Genomic DNA, 21,385 nt, shown 5'->3' with positions numbered 1-21,385 from the left:
ATTCTGTCTCTGTTCGAACAGAATACTGCAATGTTGTCCGCATAAGCGAGAATTTTGACATGCGCTGATTCTAAACGAAAGCCTGAGATGCGTTCACTTTTGATTACAGCCAAACATAGAGTGGCTCTAGGTATGCCGCAAACCGAAGGGGCGACAGTGGGAATCCCTGCCTTACTGACGAACGCACTACCAGCTTGTCTGAGAGGTCACCATTTACAATGATGCGCGTAGTGCACTTTGCATACGCCATTCTGACGCCTTCTATGATCACCTGTCCTACGTTAGCGTGCTCTAATATGCAAAAAATAACATCATGTGAGACGCGATCAAAGGCTTTTGCCAGATCTAGTTGCATCATTGCAATTCGATCCCCCAGCGCATCACAGCATTCCAATACCGTACGTGCGACGGGTACATTCGTGGCAATGCTTCGTCCCTTGATTCCGCAAGTCTGATGCGGTCCAAGCAATTTCGTTATCACGCCCTGTAATCTCTTCGCTAGGACTTTCATGTATATTTTGTAATCAACGTTGGTGAGGCTGATCGGGCGATAGGACCCCACCAATAAACGCTTCTCTGGGTCATCTGTTTTTGGGATTAACACTATGTGCGATGTGGTGAATGACAGTGGTACTTGCTTTCGCTCATACGCCTCAGTCAATACTCGTAACAGTAACTGAGCGACTATGTGCTTAAAGGTCCTGTAAAACACGGCACCAAGCCCATCAGGTCCTGGAGTTTTACCAGTCTGTAGGTCTTCTATTGCAGCTTCAATTTCGTTTTCAGTTATGGGCATCTCAAGACGCTCCTTTACATCGTCTTCAAGTCTTGGCAGGAGAGACAAAAAATCACAACAGAAAGCATAACCCATCTCTCTCGCATGGCCAAGAAGGTCGCAGAAGTACTTTTTAAATACGTACTGGATTACATTAGCATCGCTTCAAATTTCATCACCATTTCTTATCTGCCTGGTTTGTTTTTGGCAGGCGTATCGTTTTTCATCTGTTAAAGCTCGCTTCGTTCGTGTTTCACCGGCCCACAGTTTCTGTGCTCTTGCGCGTATAACTGCTGATTTATACCTTTCAGTGTCTATTCTTTCAAGCTGGCTTTTCACATCCTTAATATCTTTCGTATACTTCCCAGGCTCGGTACTCTCCATGCTTATTAAGAACTGCAGTTGCTTGCGCGCTGCTTTTTCCTCTTGCTTTTCTTTGTGTCGGTTGAAGCAGCTCTTTTCTATGGCTTTACTTTTTAGCCACTTTTTGAAGTCTTCCCACTGAACCGCAAAGATACTGGACCGCTCCTCGAGCAGCTTCTGCATCTCATCTGCAATGCCATTTACAAATCCCTCGTCCTCCAAAAGTTTAGCGTTGAATTTCCAGAGATTCCAGTTGAAGCGCGTACTCCTTTCTTTCGCACCAAAACTTCCGATCACCAGGCAATGATCGCTAAAAGCCACAGGTTCAACTTTGTAATCTGTGCAAAGGGGTGCAAGCTCAACGGATGCGTAAATCCTATCTAGTCTGGCATGGCTATCTCGTTGAAAGTGCGTGTATTGCGGTCTGTTCCCGTAGGTGAATATGCTGCCAATATCCTCTAAGATATTGTCATGAACCAGACCATTTAACAATTGTGCGCTCCTATCACGCACAGGCGTACCCTTCACTCGATCGGCAGCGGCACACAGTTGAAATCGCCCACGAGCAACAGCAGTTTGTCACGAACAATGTAGGACTCTAGACGGTTAAAAAATCGCTGCGTTCAGAGTCAACATTTGGTGAATACACGCATATAATGCGCCGACACAACTTCGAAAAGGAAAAGTCTACGACGAGAAGGCGACCACTTGGGCAAGAAAAAATTGACTCCACGATAATGCCTAAACTATTGCGGAGAACCAGGACGCACCCACCCGATGTTCCAACAGAATGGCAAACACTGACATTGAAGTCTGCACGAAAGGTGAACACCATACGCTCAGTAAATTCTTCGCTGTCAATCTTCGTCTCTTGGATGGCTACGATGTCCAGCGCGTTGTCAGCAAGAAGACGATTAAGTTGACATTGACGCCTTCGTGCACCAAGGCCCCTGACATTCAGAGTCGCTACGCGTAACGCTACGTCTAGTTTTATCGCCATGCGTTAGGCAAAGAGACCTGTGACATACATTGAACACCCTACTTGGTCCCGCCGGGAGCACTGTACGGCGTCGTCCTTCCTCGGGTCCGCTCGCAGGCGTCGGGAAAACCGGCACGCATTCCTTCGCCGGCAGTTCAAAACCCGTGCACACTGTCTAGTGGATATACTTGCCGCCACAACCGGGAAAGAAAACCACAAGCACCCACTCACACATGCACAGGAATACACTGCAAGACTACGGAGGCGGTTTGTCCGCCTGCCGTGTCTCGGCCGCTAAGTTGGGCCGCGGTTTTAAGGTAGAGCACCGAATTCCTGGGGTTTTCGGCGGCGGCTCGTCACTGCCACCACCCAGCTCTTGCTTTTTACTGACGAACTCCTCGCGGGAGCGCTTCCCAGCTGTCAGGGCGGCAGCCTCCTGGCTGAAGTCCATGGTCTCGGGGTTCCTAGGCTCCACGTTGTCGGGAGTTTTGTCCGCAGCTGTCGTCTTATCCTCTAGCGTGCCGTCGTATTCCGGCTGAACCTCACGTTGCACTTGTACGGCCGCCGCTACTGCATTGGACGTCGTCGCACTCTGCTTCGTCAGTGGCGTCAACGTAGGCCGATCCCGCGTCGCTGGTTGCCCAGTTTCACGGGCTGCATCCTCTGCGTCCGCCTCGTCCATTAGCAGCTCAGATGAGTCTTCACTTGTACCGGGGCCCGCGATGCTCGCATAAGTGCGGGCACATTGGTCGTCTTCGTGGCCGAACCGACGGCAGGCTCCGCAACGTGGGACCCGACAATCTTTACGGATGTGGCCCGTATTACGACAGCGAAGGCATAACGGAGGCCTACCTGGTACGACGACGAGCGCCAACTCACCGCTAACGTTGAGCTGGTGCGGCAAGTCGTCGAGCTTCACGCCTGCTTTCAATTTCAGTGTGGCGAGCCTCGTTGTGGAGCCCTTCTCTGACATACCCCGCACACGCCAGCGCTCCCGGGAAACTTCGGTGACTTTCCCCTATCACGCAAAGGCGGCTCGTACGTCTTCGTCCGGCACGTTATGTAGCAGCCAGTGAAGCTTGAGTCGCACGTCCTGGTTCGCGGGATCAATCACCAGGCAACGGTTTCCTTTCACAAGTAGCTCACCGACGCTGACAATCGTCGTTACCACTTCAGAATCCTTATGAGTAACGGCCCATACGTGGCTCATCCGATACGCCCCCAGGGCGATAACATCGGCGAGCAGCTCATGCTGAGCTAACGTGTCCCGTAAATCCTCGACCCGATACGGGCGGGCCCTGATATCGGCGAGCAAAAAATAAAAAACAGTATTTACAACGAAACGCCCTGTAGGCAGTCCTGGCAAAACAACCGGGTATGAACTTTCCTCTTCGGTAGCCCTGTTACTGCGGCCAGGCATGGCCGCTGAAGCCGCTCCTACGGAGCCCGTCATCACACGTTCGTTCCCTGCGGTGGCCGGAAGTAGAATCCAGGCCAACGAGCCACCGTTGCTTATGTGTGAGAAAGTAACGCACTGATCACCGTTTTCAGTGCCTTGATGCAACAACAAAGAAAGAAGAGCCGCCTTACGCTTGTCGTGAAACCTGTCGTCGAGGCTGGTGGAGCAAAAACTTATCTAAGAGAGCGCTCACCACGGTGCAGTGCCGTTATCTGTGCCAAGAAAAAAACAGAAACGGGCTCGTCCGGGATTTGAACCCGGGACCTCTCGCACCCTAAGCGAGAATCATACCCCTAGACCAACGAGCCATTTTTTTTCTTTATTACCGACTTGGCAAATACACAAAAACAACATGTCAAATAAATAAGAGATTAAAATAACCAGTTGTTAAAAGACTGTAGCGTCATGTTAAAATGGCTTCAACGAAGCCAAACTGTCCAACACTTGAAGCCATTCCGGTGGGTCACTTTGCATTTTCAACACTTCCCGTGTGTAAACAACATTTTCAACAAAATAGTATCTGGCTGACCTCGCATGTACATCAGCATTGTGTACAGCCATTCGAGTTCTCCATACGCTTTGCATACACAATAACATTAACATGTCCGCCGGCACACCGTCAGGTTCTGCGCATGGCAAGAACCTTATTCCAAAAGCACTAATCGGGAGTTCCTTTTTTTAAAGTTCGCTGCAGAATGTCCCAAAGAAAGCGGGCATCGTGGCAGTCAAGAAAAATATGTTCAATTGTTTCTTCCTTATTGCATATAAGGCAATTGACGGGCCATGGGACAAACAAACCCTTGCTCCTTAGCCATGGCTTAACCGGCAGTGTGTCAATGTGGAGCTTGAAAAAGAAGGATTTTGTGTTAGCTCTTACAGGCATATTCCTTACTCTTTTGAGAACATCACGTTCAGGCCCTAAGTTGTACATAGAACGATACACTGGCATAGGTACAAAAACGTCAACAAGATCCTTATATAATTTTTTTCGTGACACTTCAAACCAGTACTCTCTAGAAAATCTCGCATTTAGAAGACGAATCGCCGTGATAACTTCACGCATATAGGCTTTTAGTGCCATCGGTTTGACTGCGTGCGACGATACACCAAAATCGGGCAAAGCGTCACGTAACTTCACTTGGATCACCGTGCGCAGAAACCCATCACTTTGGTCACGAAAGAAAACAAATCTCGACACAAGTTGCTTGAAAAACAAATGAGTTAAACTGAGTCCGCCGTTGCGCAAAGAGTGAAACAAATTAAATCTGCTCATGCGTTCCCATACTGAACCCCAAATAAATTCCGCAAACACTCTGTGTATTTTTTGAACTGAAGATCGACTCATGCATAGCACCTGCAAGACGTAAAACACTTTAGCTACTAAAAACACATTACACACTTTGGCTCTTGCAAACATCGAAAAGTTGTGGCCTCCCCATTTGTTAGTTTGTTCTTTCATTCTGTCCCTCTCATTCGTCCAGTATTCTACTGGCTCTCGGTAGTTGCCGAGTGGAACCCCAAGATAAGTGCCGGGTAACACACTCCACTGCATTCTGCAAAACAATTCTGGCGTATCTTGCCAGTCCCCGTGCCAAAATCCTAAACACTTTGGCCAACTTATGGCACTACCAGAAGCACTACAAAAAGATTGGGCTTCCTTCACTACTTCTGCAATGCTTTGCTTATCGCGACAGAACACTGCTATGTCGTCAGCATAGGCTAACACTTTTATTTCTCTGCCAAAAAACGTGTACCCGCGAATACTATGGCTCTGAAGTATCTTTAAACAGAAAGGTTCTAAATAAAGAGCGAAAAGCAAGGCCGAGATCAGACACCCTTGTTTTATGCTAGACAGTACTGGAATTCGTCTGCTGAGTCTGTTGTTGATAATTATATTTGTTGTACAACCATCATCAACCATTTTCACCCCATCCGAAATGACTTTTCCGGCATTCATGTATTCAAGAAGCAGAAACAGGATCTCGTGCGACACCCTGTCAAAAGCTTTGGCTAAATCCAGTTGTAGCATAGCTACACGATCTTGCATCAAATCGCAGCATTCAAGTATGCTTCGCGCTGTGTGTATATTTGTGAAAATAGTCCTACCTTTTATACCGCATGTCTGATGTGTACCTACTAGGGATTTCACTACACTCTGAAGACGTTGGGCGAGCACCTTCATGAATACCTTATAATCAATGTTAGCTAAACTTATTGGTCGGTAGGCCTCTACTGATTGAAACTTTATGGGGTCAGTAACTTTAGGTATAAGTACCACATGTGTCTGTCGGAAGGAAGGAGGCGTCCATTTTTGTTCATAACACTTCGTTATGACGCGATACAGAGCCTGTGCTACTTCAACCTTGAAAATTTTATATATCGCTGCCCCAAGACCATCTGGTCCAGGCGATTTTCTTGCACTGAGGTCATCGATAGCCTTTTCAATTTCTTCTACAGAAATAGGCCTTTCAAGAGCTTCCTTAAGTTCACCATCAGAGGCAAATAATCACTTTTAAACGCCGAGATATCCCTTGCTCTCTTGCTTAGCAGCGTACTATAGTGGTCCACAAAAGCACGTTCTATCATTTCCTTGTCGTTTGTAAGCTGCCCTTGATAAACTATTTCTTTTATTTCCTTACTCAATTCGTGTCTCTTCTCATCACTTAGCGCTCACTTGGTGGGCGTTTCACCCAACCATACTCGTTCTGCGCGTGCTCTCAAAACGGCGCCGCGATATCTCTCTTCATCAATGACTTCAAGTTTCGCTTTAAGTTCTTTGATATCGCTTACAAATGTACCAGCCGCGCCTCTTTCCATGTTCAAAAGGTATGCTAACGTGCACTGCAGTTGACGTTCTTCTTGCTTTTGTTTGTGCCGCAACACGCATGCTCTCTCTAAAGCAATTATTTTCGCTTCGGTTTTAAACAGTTCCCAAGCTTCTACAACATTTTCCGCATTTTGAAGGAGAACATTTTCTAATTTCTCTTTTATTCTTCGTAGAAACAATTCATCCTGCAATAAATTGTCATTAAGTTTCCATAAGTGCCAATTAAATTTTTTCTCTTTGCTTTTCGTACCTATCGTAACCATTACCAAGCAATGGTCAGTGAAACTGATGCATTCAACAATGTAGCTAGAAAGGAGCGGAACTAAGAGAAAAGGGACATAGATACGGTCTAACCTCGAGTGGCAGTCTCCTTGAAAATGCGTATATTGCACATCACTGTCAGAACCAAGAACACTTCCAACATCCTCCAGATCAACTTCACACAAAATTTCATGCAGAACAGTTGCGCTTCTATCTTGACTGAGCAGCTTTTTCGATCTATCTATCGGCCGGCACACACAATTAAAGTCGCCAAACACTAGAACGTGCCTGTCACACACCAAGAAAGACCTCAGGTAAACAAAAAATTCTTCGCGTTCACAAGCATTATTAGGTGCATATACACACACCGCCCGCCAAAGCAGTCCAGAAAAAGAAATATCACAAATAAGCATACGCCCTCCCTGACATGAAGTAACTTGCTGCTCTGTTATCCCAATACTGTTTCTAATAAAAAGAAGGCAGCCACCAGAAGTACCATTCGCATGGCAAACGCATACGTTGTAATTCGTTCTGAAAATTTCTGCCAATCGATCCGTTTTTTCCTCTGATTCAATTTTTGTTTCTTGGACTGCCATCAAATCAATGTCTTTTTCTAATAGCATGCGGCTAATCTGACATTGTCTTCGCCGCTGTGACAGCCCTCTGACGTTTAATGTCGCCAAACGAAGCGGAGTGGTGATGTTAATTTCATTTGCCATTGTGTTAGCTGCAATTAAGGTGGGCCCCTACTCACACGGTTCGAGGAAACATAGCGGCTGTTGTATACACTGATGCTTGGTGTTGCTCTTTGAAGGCGACAACTGCAAAACGACGTCCTCGTAGAATCACTCCCGATCAAAGATCGGGTGCGGAAAGTTCTTTCCGTGGCACTACCTCCGCTAAGGCGGAGGCGGCGCATGTGACGGCCGTCTGTCTGGCGGCACGTTGGGCTTGACCTTCAGCGTCGACCGTCGGACTGTCGGTGTTTTTGGTGTCGGTCCTTCGGTATCCACGCCGTCGGTGTTTTGGCTGTGGTCCTCAACATCGTAACGCAACCGCTTTCCGGCGCCCTTAGCGTCGGAAGTTAGGTCCATGTCCTCACTGACGCTAACTGGCTCGTCAGCCACTTTGGTCGGAGGTGGCGTGATTTCTGACGACGCGCCCGTCACGTCAGCACCAGCTTCCGTCACTTGAACCTTGGCAGGCGGAGGCGCAGAATCAGGCACATTGCCTTCATCTATCCCCTTCAGGTTCACCTTTGCGGTCTTCGTACCCAGTGGTGCAGACTGAGCCGCCGCCCCTTCAGCTGCTCCTTTGGCGGCCTCTTCGGCGTCCTCTTGATCCATGAGAAGCTCGGACGAGTCCTCGCTCCTGCCTGGGCCTGCAACGTTGGCGTACGTTCTCACGCACTGGGTATCGTCGTGGCCAAAGCGACGACACAGCCCACAGCGTGGAACCCGGCATTCTCGTCGAATGTGTCCAGTGCCACGGCACCGGAGGCAGAGGGGTGCTCTGCCCGGGACAATGACGAGAGCCAGGTCTTCCGCAACACGAAGTTGGTGTGGTAGGTCGTCTGCTGTCATTCCGGGCTTGAGTTTCAGGACCACAGACCGTGTCGTGGTTCCTTTGTCGTTGCAGCCCTGGACTCTCTACTTCTCTCTCGTCACTTCAGTTACTCTTCCGAACGGTGCCAAAGCTGTTCTGACATCTTCGTCAGGAACACCATGCAACAGCCAGAAGAGCTTGAGCCTGACACCCTGGTTGCACGGGTCAATGACTAAGCAGCGGTGTTCCTTGACAAGGAATCCTTCTGTGTCCAATATCTTCTTTTTGGCCGCCTCGTTCGAAAAAGTTACGGCCCACACATGATTCATCTGATAGGCCCCGAGGGCCACCACTTCCGGCAGCAGCATGAGTCGCGAAAGCGCATCCCTGAAATGCTCGACACGGTAAGGCGGAGCTTTAACTTCGCCGTGGATAAAAATAGTGTTCAAAACACTTGCACCTGAAGGCAGTTGTGGTAGAACCATCTGGTAATCCGGAGAAGGTTTTTCCGTTGACCGGGAACCGCGTCCGAGGGCCGCTGTAACCGCTCCTGAGGAGCAAGACATTCCGCGACCGTTCGCTGTGATGGCCGGAAGTGGAATCGCTCTAGACCAACGAGCCACCATTGCTTATGTGTGAGAAAGTAACGCACTGATCACCGTTTTCAGTGCCTTGCTGCAACAACAAAGAAAGAAGAGCCGCCTTACCCTTGTTATGAAACCTGTCGTCGAGGCTGGTGGAGCAAAAACTTATCTAAGAGAGCGCTCACCACGGTGCAGTGCCGTTATCTGTGCAAAAAAAAAAAAACAAACAGAAACGGGCTCGTCCGGGATTTGAACCCGCGACCTCTTGCACCCTAAGCGAGAATCATACCCCTAGACCAACGAGCCACCGTTGCTTAGGAGTGAGAAAGTAACGCACTGATCACCGTTTTCAGTGCCTTGCTGCAACAACAAAGAAAGAAGAGCCGCCTTACGCTTGTTATGAATCCTGTCGTCGAGGCTGGTTGTGCAGAAACTTGTCTAAGAGAGCGCTCACCACGGTGCAGTGGCGTTATCTGTGCAAAAGAAAAAACAGAAACGGGCTCGTGCGGGATTTGAACCCGGGACCTCTCGCACCCTAAGCGAGAATCATACCCCTAGACCAACGAGCCACCGTTGCCTAGGTGTGAGAAAGTAACGCACTGATCACCGTTTTCAGTGCCTTGCTGCAACAACAAAGAAAGAAGAGCCGCCTTACGCTTGTTATGAAACCTGTCGTCGAGGCTTGTGGAGCAGAAACTTGTCTAAGAGAGCGCTCACCACGGTGCAGTGCCGTTATCTGTGCCAAAAAGAAAAACAGAAACGGGCTCGTCCGGGATTTGAAACCGGGACCTCTCGCACCCTAAGCCAGAATCATGCCCCTAGACCAACGAGCCACTTTTCTTTCTTTATTACCGGAAGCAGCGGTACATAGGAATACCAACATAACTGACATATGTACAAACACAGATGGACTTCTCATCCGTTATGTATAAATAATAAGCACATGCAGCCTATCATATTGTAACAGGCTTTGTTCAGAATTCCTTAAGATTGGCTAGGGGTTCCATCCTGGCCCTCCAAGGTGGAGGACACTCTTGTGTTGCAACTACATCAAGAAAACGTCTTATTTGTTCCCGGAAATACACACGGGCTGGTCTTCTATCGGGATCGCAATAGAAGCCTGCCATGCGGGAGCGCCTTATACAGTAGAGGCCAGTCAGCATAATCTGATCAAAAGGTGCTCCGTCATCGTCATCTATCGGCAAAAATCTGATGCCATGTGGGTCAAGAGGAAATTCTTTCTTTATTGTGCGCTGTAGAACATCCCAGAAGTATACTCCTTCCCAGCAGTGTAAGAAAACATGGTCTATGGTTTCAGGTTGTTTGCGAATTATACATTGTGAGCCCCAGGGCATGTAAAAGCCTCTATCTTCTAGGAACGTTGCAACTGAAAGTGTACCTGTGTGGAGTTGGAAAAAAAAACTTTTCATACCTGGCGGTACCTGCATTCGTTTGACGCGTTTAAAAACATTCTGGCCTGGGCCTCGACTGTATATGGCTCTGTACAGCGGTGGGGGAAAAAGGCTGTCCATTATATCGTTGCGCAGCTTTTTCCTTGAGACCTTAAACAAATATTCTTTCGAATACCGTACAGCAAGGAAACGAACACTGAATACAATTTCCCTGTAGAAACCAAACACTGCCGCCGGCACACCTTGGGAGCATACAATCAACTCTGGCAACAAGTGCGCGAGTCTAACTCTACAGACTGTTTGCAAAAAAGGATCATCGTTGTTCCAAAAGAAAATAAAACGTCCAACAAGTTGCCTAACAAACAGGTGGTCCAGCCCTAATCCTCCATCTTTCACCCGTCTGAACAAATTGTTGCGACAACATCTCTCCCATCCGGAACCCCACACAAACACGGCAAAAACTCTGTGGAATTTCTGCACATTGACCCTGTTACAGAAAATGAATTGCATGACATACCATAGCTTAGCGACGAAAAACAAGTTGCATACAGTAGCCCTGGCAAATAATGAAAGGTATTTGGCTTTCCATGCCTCAGCCTCCTCTTTAGCACTTTTAAGCTGGCCCTGCCAGTATTCGTCACTCTGTTTGTAAGCTTCGAGTGGTGCGCCTAAGTACCTTACTGGCGTTGTTGACCACTTGACATTCGCAAATATAGCAGGAGCCTCAGGCCATTCTCCATGCCAAATACCGAGGCACTTGCTCCAGTTTACTCTACTACCTGTGATTTCACCGAAGTTTTTCACAACATTTATCGTCTGTAAAATGCTCTCCTTGTCTTTGCAACACACGGCTACGTCGTCAGCATAGGCCAGGAGTTTGACTTCTGACGCTTGCATCGTAAACCCATGAATACATTTGTTCTCAATCACTGCCAAACACAAACTCTCTACATAAATACAGAACAAAAGTGGGCTGGCTGGGCAGCCTTGACGCACGAAACGTTGAATTCTGATGGGGGCCCCCCATGACTTGTTAATTATAAGCTTAGTAGTGCCGTTCCGGTACGCCATGGCTACCCCGTTAGTAATTATGGACCCGACATTTATATGCTTAAGGATGGCAAATAAATACTGTGAGCAACACAGTCAAAAGCTTTCTCCAAGTCAAGTTGAAGAATCGCAACTCGCGCCCTTAAGGCGTCACAACATTCCAAAATCGATTTCATTATGTGTACGTTCGTGTTAATGCTTCGTCCGTTGATTCCGCATGTTTGGTGCCCGACCTACTATGGTTTCCATTACTGTTTGTAACCTGTCTGCGATTATCTTCATAATGAATATTTTTTAATCACTGTTGGTAAGTGATATTGGTCTGTACGTCGTTACGTGTTTCAGTTTCGCAGGCTGGTCAGTCTTAGGGTTAAGTACAGTGTGCGCTTGCCCGAAAGAATGTGGCAATGCGTTTATTTCATACGCTTCGTTAAACACGTCAGCGAGTAGAGGCGATAGATCTGATTTAAACAGCTTATAAAAATTGGCACTAAGGCCATCCGGACCGGGTGATCTTCCGGCTTTTAAATCTTCAATTGCTTTTTCAACTTGATGAGTTGATATCGGTGCCTCGAGCCTGTTCTTCGTCTCGTCGCTGAGTTGCGGCACACGCCTCAAAAACGCAGCTCTAAAGGCGTCTACGTCAACAGTTCTCGATGGAAAAAGTTCTTGGAAGTGCTTGAAAAAAGCTTGTGCTATCTCCTCACCGTCAGTTATTTCATTACTATCTATTTCAATAGTATCTATGTGATTGCGCCGCGCATGCGTTTTCGCCAGACCTAGCGCGCGTTTAGTTGGCGTTTCATCTGCTGTCAATGCCTCTGCCCTTGCGCGTATAATCGCTCCTCGATATCGCTCTTCATCGCATAGCTCCAATTTCGCTTTGATGCCGCGTAAATCGTCCTTGTATGCGCCCGGCTGGCTGCACTCTAAGGCCGTTAATTTTTCCAACACTGCCCTTAGTTCTTTCTCTTTAGCTCTTTCTTCGTACTTTATTTTACAGGATTGGTCGATGGCGGTTAACTTAATTCGTTTTTAAAAATTTCCCATTTTTCAGTGATTTGCGCCACTTTGTTGTTTTCTACTTCCTTCAAGTGTTCTTGTACGTTGCTTAGAAAAATCTCGTCCTTTAACCAACTTGGAATTCATTTTCCAGATTTCCCACGTGAAAGTGTTGCCCTTTCCTTAGCGTCCAACACATGTCTTGACCAAACAGTGGTCGGTGAATGAAATAGGTATGACATCGTAACTGCGACATATGGGTATAACGTCTAGTGTCACGTATATCCTGTCAAGACGAGCATGACTATTGCCTTGGAAGTGCGTGTATTGAACCTGGCGTGTTCCGACTAGGCAATCAGCCACGTCGTCCAAGTCACACTCGGCTAATAGTTCAGTGAGGACATGACAGCTTTTATCATTTGTTCTCTTGCCTGTTCTATCTCGATCGCTGAGTACACAATTAAAATCTCCCATAACAATGACTTTTCTATGCGCGCATATGTGCGCCTTTAACGCGGAAAAAACATCTTGTGTTCATCGCATATATTGGGTGCATATATACATATCACCCGCCAAGAATCATTACCTACAGCAAAGTCGCAGTACACTAGTCTGCCAGAAGGGCACGAAAAATAATTTTCGATCAAGAGCCCGGGCAGCTTCTTAATAAATAAAATAACACCTGCCGACGCTCCTTTGGCATGGCTCACTACCGCGTAATACGAAGGCGTAAACCTTAGTACCATGCCTCGGGTCTCCTCCTCCCCTTCGACGTTTGTCTCCTGCACGGCTAGAACATCGAGGTCTTGGTCCACCATCATCCGGTACACTTAGCTTTGTTTACGCTTGGTGGCCAGACCTCTCACGTTTAGCGTGCCCAAGCTAAACGTCGGGTTGGTTGCCATTGCTTATACACGAAAGAGAAAAAGGCCCGGAGCAAAGGGCTCACCGCAACGTCTAGCCAGCGGCTAGACGCCCCCGGGACCGTCCGGTGGTCTGGCATGGTCCGTAGTCGGTTGTAGCATGTCACCCTCCTTCCTGTCCCGAGGAATGTTTGTACTGGGCTTGAAGCTGCTCCTTCGTATTATTGTTGTCTTTGCAGGTGGCCCGTCGGCGTGGTTCTTAGCAGTTGCATTCCCGTCGGTGGCGTCAAGCGGCCTTTTGAAGGCAGCGTTGCCGCTCACTTCCATAGCGTCGCTGTCTTGGAACGAATCCCCACCTCCTGCGACGTACGTGGCATCATCGGATACAAGGCGGTTTTCGCTGCCTTTCTCCAGTTCTTCTGAAGAACCTGATGACTCTTCTTTCTTTTCGGGGGTAACAAGGACGCCTTTCGTCTCTCCCTCTGTTTTTGTTGTCGCCTCCGCGTTGTTGGCGCTCTCCTGGTCACCCGCCCCTTTGGCGGCGTCCTCAGCTTCAGCAGCATCCATTCTCATCTCTGCGGCGATTTCGCTTGCTGGTGGCCCCACGGCTGTGGCGTACGTGCGTACGCACTGATCTTCAGTGTGGACAAAGTTACGGCATCGCGAGCATCGCGGCACCTTGCACTCGCGACGGACATGCCCTCCACCCTTGCACCGTAGGCACTGCATTGGCCATCCAGGCACCACGACAAGGGCCAGTTCACCTGCAACTCGGATTTGGTGCGGAAGGTCGTCTACTTTCATTCCGCTCTTCAGTTTCAGAAGAACAGTTCGAGACGTTGAATCCTTATATCCGACACCTTTGACGCGCCAGCGTTCTCGCGTCACTTCAATGACCTTGCCAAAGGCTGCCAGCGCTGTCTTTACATCTTCGGCTTCCACCCAGTACAGCAACCAATGAAGGCGAAGGCGTACCTGTTGGTCTTGAGGGTCGACGACTACGCAGCGACGCCCTTTCACGTTGAGTTCTTTCAATGCCAGCAGTTTCTTCGCCGCCTCGTCGTTCGAGAAGGTGACCGCCCAAACATGATTGATCTGGTAGGCGCCAAGGGCCACGACTTCCGGTAGCAATTCAGTCGGGACGAGCACGTCTCGGAAGTCTTCGACCCTGTAGGGCCTTGCTCGCACGTCGCCATGCAAAAACACGGTGTTCTTTACAACAGGTCCCTTGGGCAGAGGTGGCAAAATAAACTGATAGCTCACTTCCTCGTTATCGATAAGCCTGTTACCGCGGCTGATAGCCGCAAAAGCTGCTCCATCGGAGCCCATGATTCACACGTCCGCACAGCTCGGCTGCCGGAAGCAGAATCTAGACTAACGAGCCACCGTTGCTTATGTGTGAGAAAGTAACGCACTGATCACCGTTTTCAGTGCCGTGCTGCAACAACAAAGAAAGAAGAGCCGCCTTACGCTTGTTATGAAACCTGTCGTCGATGCTGGTGGAGCAGAAACTTATCTAAGAGAGCGCTCACCACGGTGCAGTGCCGTTATCTGTGCCAAAAAAAAAAGAAAAACAGAAACGGGCTCGTCCGGGATTTCAACCCGGGACCTATCGCACCCTAAGCGAGAATCATACCCCTAGACCAACGAGCCTTTTTTTTTCTATTGCCATTTCACAAACACAAACAAAATTAACAGATACACCATGTACATATTCTAAATACACCAGCTACAACTCGGCCGGTGTATGTGGCTTAAAAATGTTTCACAGAAGCCAATTGATCCAATATAGGTAGCCATTCTGGGGGTTCACATTGGGCTCTGAACAAGTCTCGGGTGTAGATCACACTCTCAACAAAATAGTGTCTTGCTGAGTTAGTTTGTATATGAGCATGCCTAACATCCATCCTGGTCTTCCATACGGTATGCATGCAACGCAACATTAGCATATCACTCGGCACTTCTCCAGTATCCGCACATGAAAGAAACCGGAGTCCAAAAGGGCATAATGGCAATTCTTTTTTAAGAGTTCTTTGCAAGACATCCCACAGGAATACGGCATCGTGGCAGTCTAGAAAAATATGTTCTATTGTTTCCGGTTTACTGCAGATTAAACAATTTACTGACCAAGGTACAAACAGACCTTTACCTTGTAACCATGGCTTGACAGGGAGAGTGTCGGTATGTATTTGAAAAAAGAATGTTTTAACTGAGGGCCTGATCAGCATTTTTTTAACACGCTTTAACACATCGCGTTCAGGACCTAGCTTGTAGATAGCTCGATAGACAGGTGTTGGTAAGAATACATCAAGAATATCACAATACAAACGCTTTTTCGTAACATCAGACAAGTATTCATATGAAAACCTTGCCTTGAGCAAGCGTATAGACATTACCACTTCACGCAAATAAGAACTAAGCAGTCCTGCTTTCAAAGAAAACGATGATACAACAAAATCAGATAGATAATTCTGTAATCGTGCTTGGATCACAGTTCTTAAAAATACATCAGTTTGATCCCGCACAAAGAAGAATCTGCTCACCAACTGCTTGAAGAACAGATGCGAGAGCCCTAGACCCCCATTTTTCACCTTATGAAACAAATTGCACCGGCTGGTGCGCTCCCACTGCGATCCCCATATAAAAGTCGCGAATACTCGGTGGAATTTTTGAACCGAACTTCTGGCCATGGTCATCACTTGCAACACGTAAAACACTTTGGCAATAAAAAAATATTGCAAACGGAAGCTCCTGCAAATACTGAAAAGTTATGGCCACCCCATTTATCGGTAGTACGTTTAACACGTTCGTTTTCCTCAGTCCAATATTCGTCCGCATTTCGGTAATAATTTAGTATCATGATTGTACAGCCAAATTAGTGATTAACAAAGAATTCAGTGATTCAATTCCTGTGCGGTCAAGCGTGAAACAAGGATGTCCTTTGTCTCCTCTTCTTTTGCGATTTACCTAGAACCCTTTTGTTTAGGTTTACTTGCAACACCGCGTATTCGAGGCTATACATTTTTGAGCAGTGAAATTAGGGTTCTAGCGTATGCGGACGACATAGCTGTGTTTTGTACTCATAAGAAAAGCGTGGAAGAAGGTGTCGAAATAGCTATAGCTTTCTGCACAGCAACAGGTAGCGCGATCAGTTGGCCGAAATGCCTTGGATTTTGGCATGGCATCTGGCAGAGCACACCCGATGTGTACTGCAATATGAATTGGACAGCTTCCCCAGGAAAGTACCTTGGAGTTCCACTAAATTATTGCCTAGACCAACGAGCCACCGTTGCTTATGTGTGAGAAAGTAACGCACTAATCACCGTTTTCAGTGCCTTGCTGCAACAACAAAGAAGAGCCGCGTGACGCTTGTTATGAAACCTGTCGTCGAGGCTGGTGGAGCAGAAACTTATCTAAGAGAGCGCTCACCACGATGCAGTGCCGTTATCTGTGCAAAAAAAAAGAAAGACAGAAACGGGCTCGTCCGGGATTTGAACCCGGGACCTCTCGCACCCTAAGCGAGAATTATACCCCTAGACCAACGAGCCACTTTTTTTTCTTTCATGGTATTTATTACGAATACGTAAGATATTTCCATAGCGGCCAAAACAGTCTTAGCCGCGTCTACAAGCACAAAACAAACACTTCACAGTACAATTATTACAGTAAGAGTTCTCTAAAAGGGAGGCAAAAGGATACACGTCATTCACAACGGATACCAGTCTGGTTGGGAGTCTCTCTGATCATAAAAGTCTTTCAGCTGTGAAATCATCCGAATGAAATGTGACTTCGAAATACAATTGGTTCTGCATTCCGGTCTACCATGCGAGTTTTCCATAAACTGTGCAACCCCATAAGCAGGAGCATATGAAAAGGCACATCGTCACATTGAGGTGGTATCAGATATCGTATTGTATAAGCATTTATATCAAGATCCTTTATTAAAGTCCTTTGGAGAACGTCCCAAAACCATATGGCATCCTTGCAATCAATAAAACAGTGTTCTATCGTTCCCGGTACATTACAGAGACTCCAGTTTATCGAAGATACAAAGATTCCTTTCCTATTTAACCAGGTTTTAACAGGTAACTTTTCAGTGTGCACTTTGAAGAATGTTTTAGTGTGAAGAAGAATAGGCATTTTACAGACCCGTGTAAGGACGTCATCTCCAGGTAAGCCGATGTACAGCGATCGGTATAACGGAGGTTTAAAAAGCATATCAATTAGATCTTTATAGAGATTTTTCCTTGAGATAGAGAATAAGTACTCATTTGAGAACCTCACTGCAAGAAAACGCACTGAGAGGCACACTTCACGCATGAATCCCTGCAAATATGGATGTGAAGCAAAATTTGAAATTACTAAATTTGGTAAAACGTTGACGAGATTAACTTGCAAGAATGCCCGAAGTAATGGGTGAGAACAGTCTCGAAAAAAGATGAAACGAGACACTAATTATCTAACATAAAGGTGAACCAGGCCAAGACCGCCTGCACTATCTGGTCTGAAAATATTGTCACGCCTCATTGGCTCATAAGATGATGACCAAATAAAGGTTGCAAATATTCGCTGAAACTGCTGTATGTAAACCCTGGAACAATGAATTATTTGCAGCACATAGAAGAGTTTTGTTGCCAAAAATAAATTGCTCGCTTTAGCTCTGCCAAAGGCTGAGAGATTATGTGGAACGAATGTATGGGCATAGCGTCTTAGGGTTGGTACACGTTCTCGTCCAGTAATGTGCACTCGACATATTCCTGCAATGGAACGCCCAGGTATTTTGGTGTTTGGCAAGTCCACTCAATACCAGCAAAATATGTCGGTTTAAAGATCCATGATCCAACCAAAGCCCCAAACTTTTAGCACGGTTCATTCGTGCACCAGTAATTGCTCCAAATTCCTCTATTTAGACACCACATTTGTGATACTGGGCTTGTCCGTGCAAAAGAAAGCGAGGTCGTCTGCATATGCCAGCACTTTCACCTCTGTTCCAAAAACACTGAAACCATGAATATTAGTAGAGTGAATAACGTTTAAACACAGTGGTTCCAAGTAAAGGGCAAAAAGCAATGGCGACAAGGGACACCCTTGCTTCACTGAGGAATGAATTGACACAGGCTTGGATAGGTGACCATTGACAATCAAACCAGTTGAACAATCATTATAACACAATTTCACACCTTTAAATATAACGGAGCCGACGTTAGCATGCTCGAGAAGAGAAAAAAGAAAAGAATGACGAACCCTATCAAAAGCCTTAGCTAAGTCTACTTGTAGCATTGCTAGCTGATCATAAGAACTGGAACAATGTTCCAATACTGTACGGGCAATGTGTATGTTTGTTTGTATTGAGCGGCCTTTCAGGCCGCAGGTTTGGTGAGAACCAATAAGAATCGACATTGCAATTGTAGTCTCTTTGATAATACCTTTGCAAAAATTTTATAGTCTACATTAGACAGCGTATAGGTCTGTAGCCTTCAACAGATCGCAGTTTCTCTCTGTCGGTGTATTTTGGAATGAACACTGTATGGCTTCTAGTGAATGACTGAGGAAGAGTATCCAGATGAAAGCAAGTTTGAAAATCTTGAGTAACACGGGAGAAAGTAGGAATTTAAAGGCTTTATAAAACTCGCCTGAAATGCCATCCGGACCCGGCGTCTTTGATATCGGTAATTGGTCAATAGCTAATTCTATTTCTTGTTGAGTGAAAGAACCACTAATCACAGAACACTCTTCTTCAGTTAAACGGGGTTACAAAGGATACAAAGCGTCCTTACCACATTATCATTTGTTTATCAGAAGGGGCGTTAAACAATGCCGTGTAGTAAAACTCAAATTCCGACATTATTTCCTTTGTATTAGAGCCATAGACCCGTTCGAATAAATATCTGGTATTAGCCTGCTTTTTGCATTGTGTTATTCATCAGTAAAGTTTGACGTGTCGGTTCCTCAGAATGTAAGTACGATTATTACGCGATCGACACGGGCACCTCTGTAGCGTATTGCGTCATATTCCTGAAGTGCCATTTAGCTTTAGTAATTTCGGTCCACATAAGAGCCATGTGCCTCACATTCTATATCATAGAGATAATGAAGACTTTTCAATAAAGTATTATTTCTTCTAATTTTCTATAGAATGACCTCACAACCCGATTTCGAATCACGATTGACCGAACGTCCTTGTTTGAAAAGCTCCCAAGAGGCAAATAAGGCATATCAGCAGCCAAACAAGTTTTGAGTGCCACCCGCAGCACGAGAAATGAAGTCCGCATCATTCACAAGTGAAGAGTTAAGTTTCCAGAGCGCCCAGTTCGGTCTGAAATTTGAACGAGTGTTTTTTCCAATTTGCGTGGTAACAATGCAGTGATCTGAAAAAGAAACAGGTTCTGCTTTACAGGACATTTCAGGGGATATAAGAACCGATGAAACATAAAACGATCAAGTCGTGTGTGGGTACTTCCTTGTGCATGTGTATAAGAGGGTAGGCTACTCGATGCCCCTGTGTCTATCAGTCCAGCCTTCTCAACTATAAGAGACAACACTTCAGCACTCCTATCATACGACTAGGCCCAGTACGGTCATTTCGACTGCACACACAATTGAAATCGCCCATGAACACAACATTACGGTCACAGTCAAGTAAGGTAGCTATGTTCTCAAAAAGATTAATGCGTCGCGGTGCATCAGTAAAGGCATATACATTGATTAGGCGCCATGGCAAGCCATACAACATAAAATCGCATTGTATAAATCGCCCCTCACTGTCAACATTAAATGCGACAGCAGAATATGGTAAACTCTTCCTGAGAAACAAAAGGCAGCCCGCCGAAAGGCCCACAGCATGTGACACAAATACATGAAATACAGAGAGAAATGGCTTCAAAGCCTTCCCAGTGTCCTCATCGCTGTCTATCTTCGTTTCTTGAACGGCTACGAAGTAAAAGTGTCTGCTGAACAGCAACCGGCGTAGCTGCACCTGTTTCTGGCAGGACCGGAAGCCACATACGTTAACCGTTGCAAAAATAAGTTGATGTTACAGCGCCATGGCGACTGCCAGGTATGCCTCATTACTGCATGCGTTGACGTGGCGGGGAAGGCGGAGGCGAATCCTGCCCCGTACCAACTCCAGGTCTCCTTGATCTCGAGCGTCTGCACTTCCCAGAATGCTTTGATGTTCTCCGACGACGTGACTGTCTAGGACCGCTTGTTGAGTCACTTTCTTCACTCGTAACCATGTTGCACGATGCAGGGCGCTTAGTTGCAGTATTTCGGTGCAGACATGTTCGTCTGCAGTGCGTGCTGTAAGATGGTGCTGTGCACTAGGCGGTTCCGTCTTCGAAGTTTGTGCAGCAGTAGCCCGACTGAGGGTATCCTGTTCCCTCGCCATTGGCTCAGAAGCAGTCGGCATTTCCTTCACACAGTGGAGCGTCATATCTGCATTTTCTGCCTTGTCTTCAGATATCACCGCGACTGTGCACTCACTTCCCGATGCCTTGTCGACAGCGTTGGCGTCAGACACTACAGCACCTGGAAGGTCACCCGTTGCATCTAAGACTTCAGTAGCATCCATGATATGGTCTTGCAACGCATCGTCGGTGGTCTTGGGCGATTCCGTAGTTTACCGGCGTATGTCACCACACATTCTTGTGCAGGGTGCCCGAACCGGTGACAATCTTCGCATCGCGGAGTGCGGCAGTGTCGGCGAATGTGCCCGACTCTGTGGCAACGTAGGCATAATGGTGGCCGGCCAGGAATGAGTACTAGGCTCTGTAGGCCACAAACAGTCGGTAGATGCGGAATGTCGCTGACGAGAACTCCGTCCACCAGTAACACTACGACGTTTCGATTAAGTGTGCGCATCTGTTACATATCGGACACCATCCAAGTTTCTGCAGATATGGCTTTAATCTTCCCAAATGACTGAAGTGCTTCATGTATGTAAATAACTTCCATGCGTTCAGGCAGCCATAGCAGCTTCATCTTAACTTCTGTAGGCTCAGGGTCTATCAAACACAGCGGCGTCCTCGAACCAGAAATTCACCACAAGTGACTAGCTTGATATTAGTTAGCGCTGTCTTGCAAGTCACCATCCACACATGTGACATTTGAAATTGACCGATCGAGCGTATGTCTTTGAGATCTATAACGTTCCGGAGAGCATCTCTAAAGTCTTGGGCCCGGTAAGGACGACCAGCGAGGTCTGCATGCAGAAAAACGGAGTCGGCGACGAGCTTACCGGAGGGCAGACGAGGCAGGACGATACGA

At 47.0% G+C, this 21,385-nt stretch overlaps 4 non-coding genes across 4 annotated transcripts; all 4 read right to left on the bottom strand.

Moving 5' to 3' along the window:
• Positions 1–3,812: 3,812 nt before the first annotated feature.
• Positions 3,813–3,884, bottom strand: Trnap-agg (transfer RNA proline (anticodon AGG)). The gene has a single exon. It is a non-coding gene; the product is annotated as a tRNA-Pro (tRNA).
• A 5,143-nt stretch (positions 3,885–9,027) lies between these two features.
• Positions 9,028–9,099, bottom strand: Trnap-agg (transfer RNA proline (anticodon AGG)). The gene has a single exon. It is a non-coding gene; the product is annotated as a tRNA-Pro (tRNA).
• A 191-nt stretch (positions 9,100–9,290) lies between these two features.
• On the bottom strand, positions 9,291–9,362 carry Trnap-agg (transfer RNA proline (anticodon AGG)). The gene has a single exon. It is a non-coding gene; the product is annotated as a tRNA-Pro (tRNA).
• Positions 9,363–16,596: 7,234 nt separating this feature from the next.
• On the bottom strand, positions 16,597–16,668 carry Trnap-agg (transfer RNA proline (anticodon AGG)). The gene has a single exon. It is a non-coding gene; the product is annotated as a tRNA-Pro (tRNA).
• Between the last annotated feature and the right edge of the window lie 4,717 nt (positions 16,669–21,385).

Source organism: Dermacentor silvarum, chromosome 7 (genome assembly GCF_013339745.2).
Source record: "Dermacentor silvarum isolate Dsil-2018 chromosome 7, BIME_Dsil_1.4, whole genome shotgun sequence".
Taxonomy (NCBI): Eukaryota; Metazoa; Arthropoda; class Arachnida; order Ixodida; family Ixodidae; genus Dermacentor; species Dermacentor silvarum.
The sequence above is the reverse complement of the archived record's forward strand: the minus strand, read 5'-3'. Positions and strand labels throughout refer to the sequence as shown.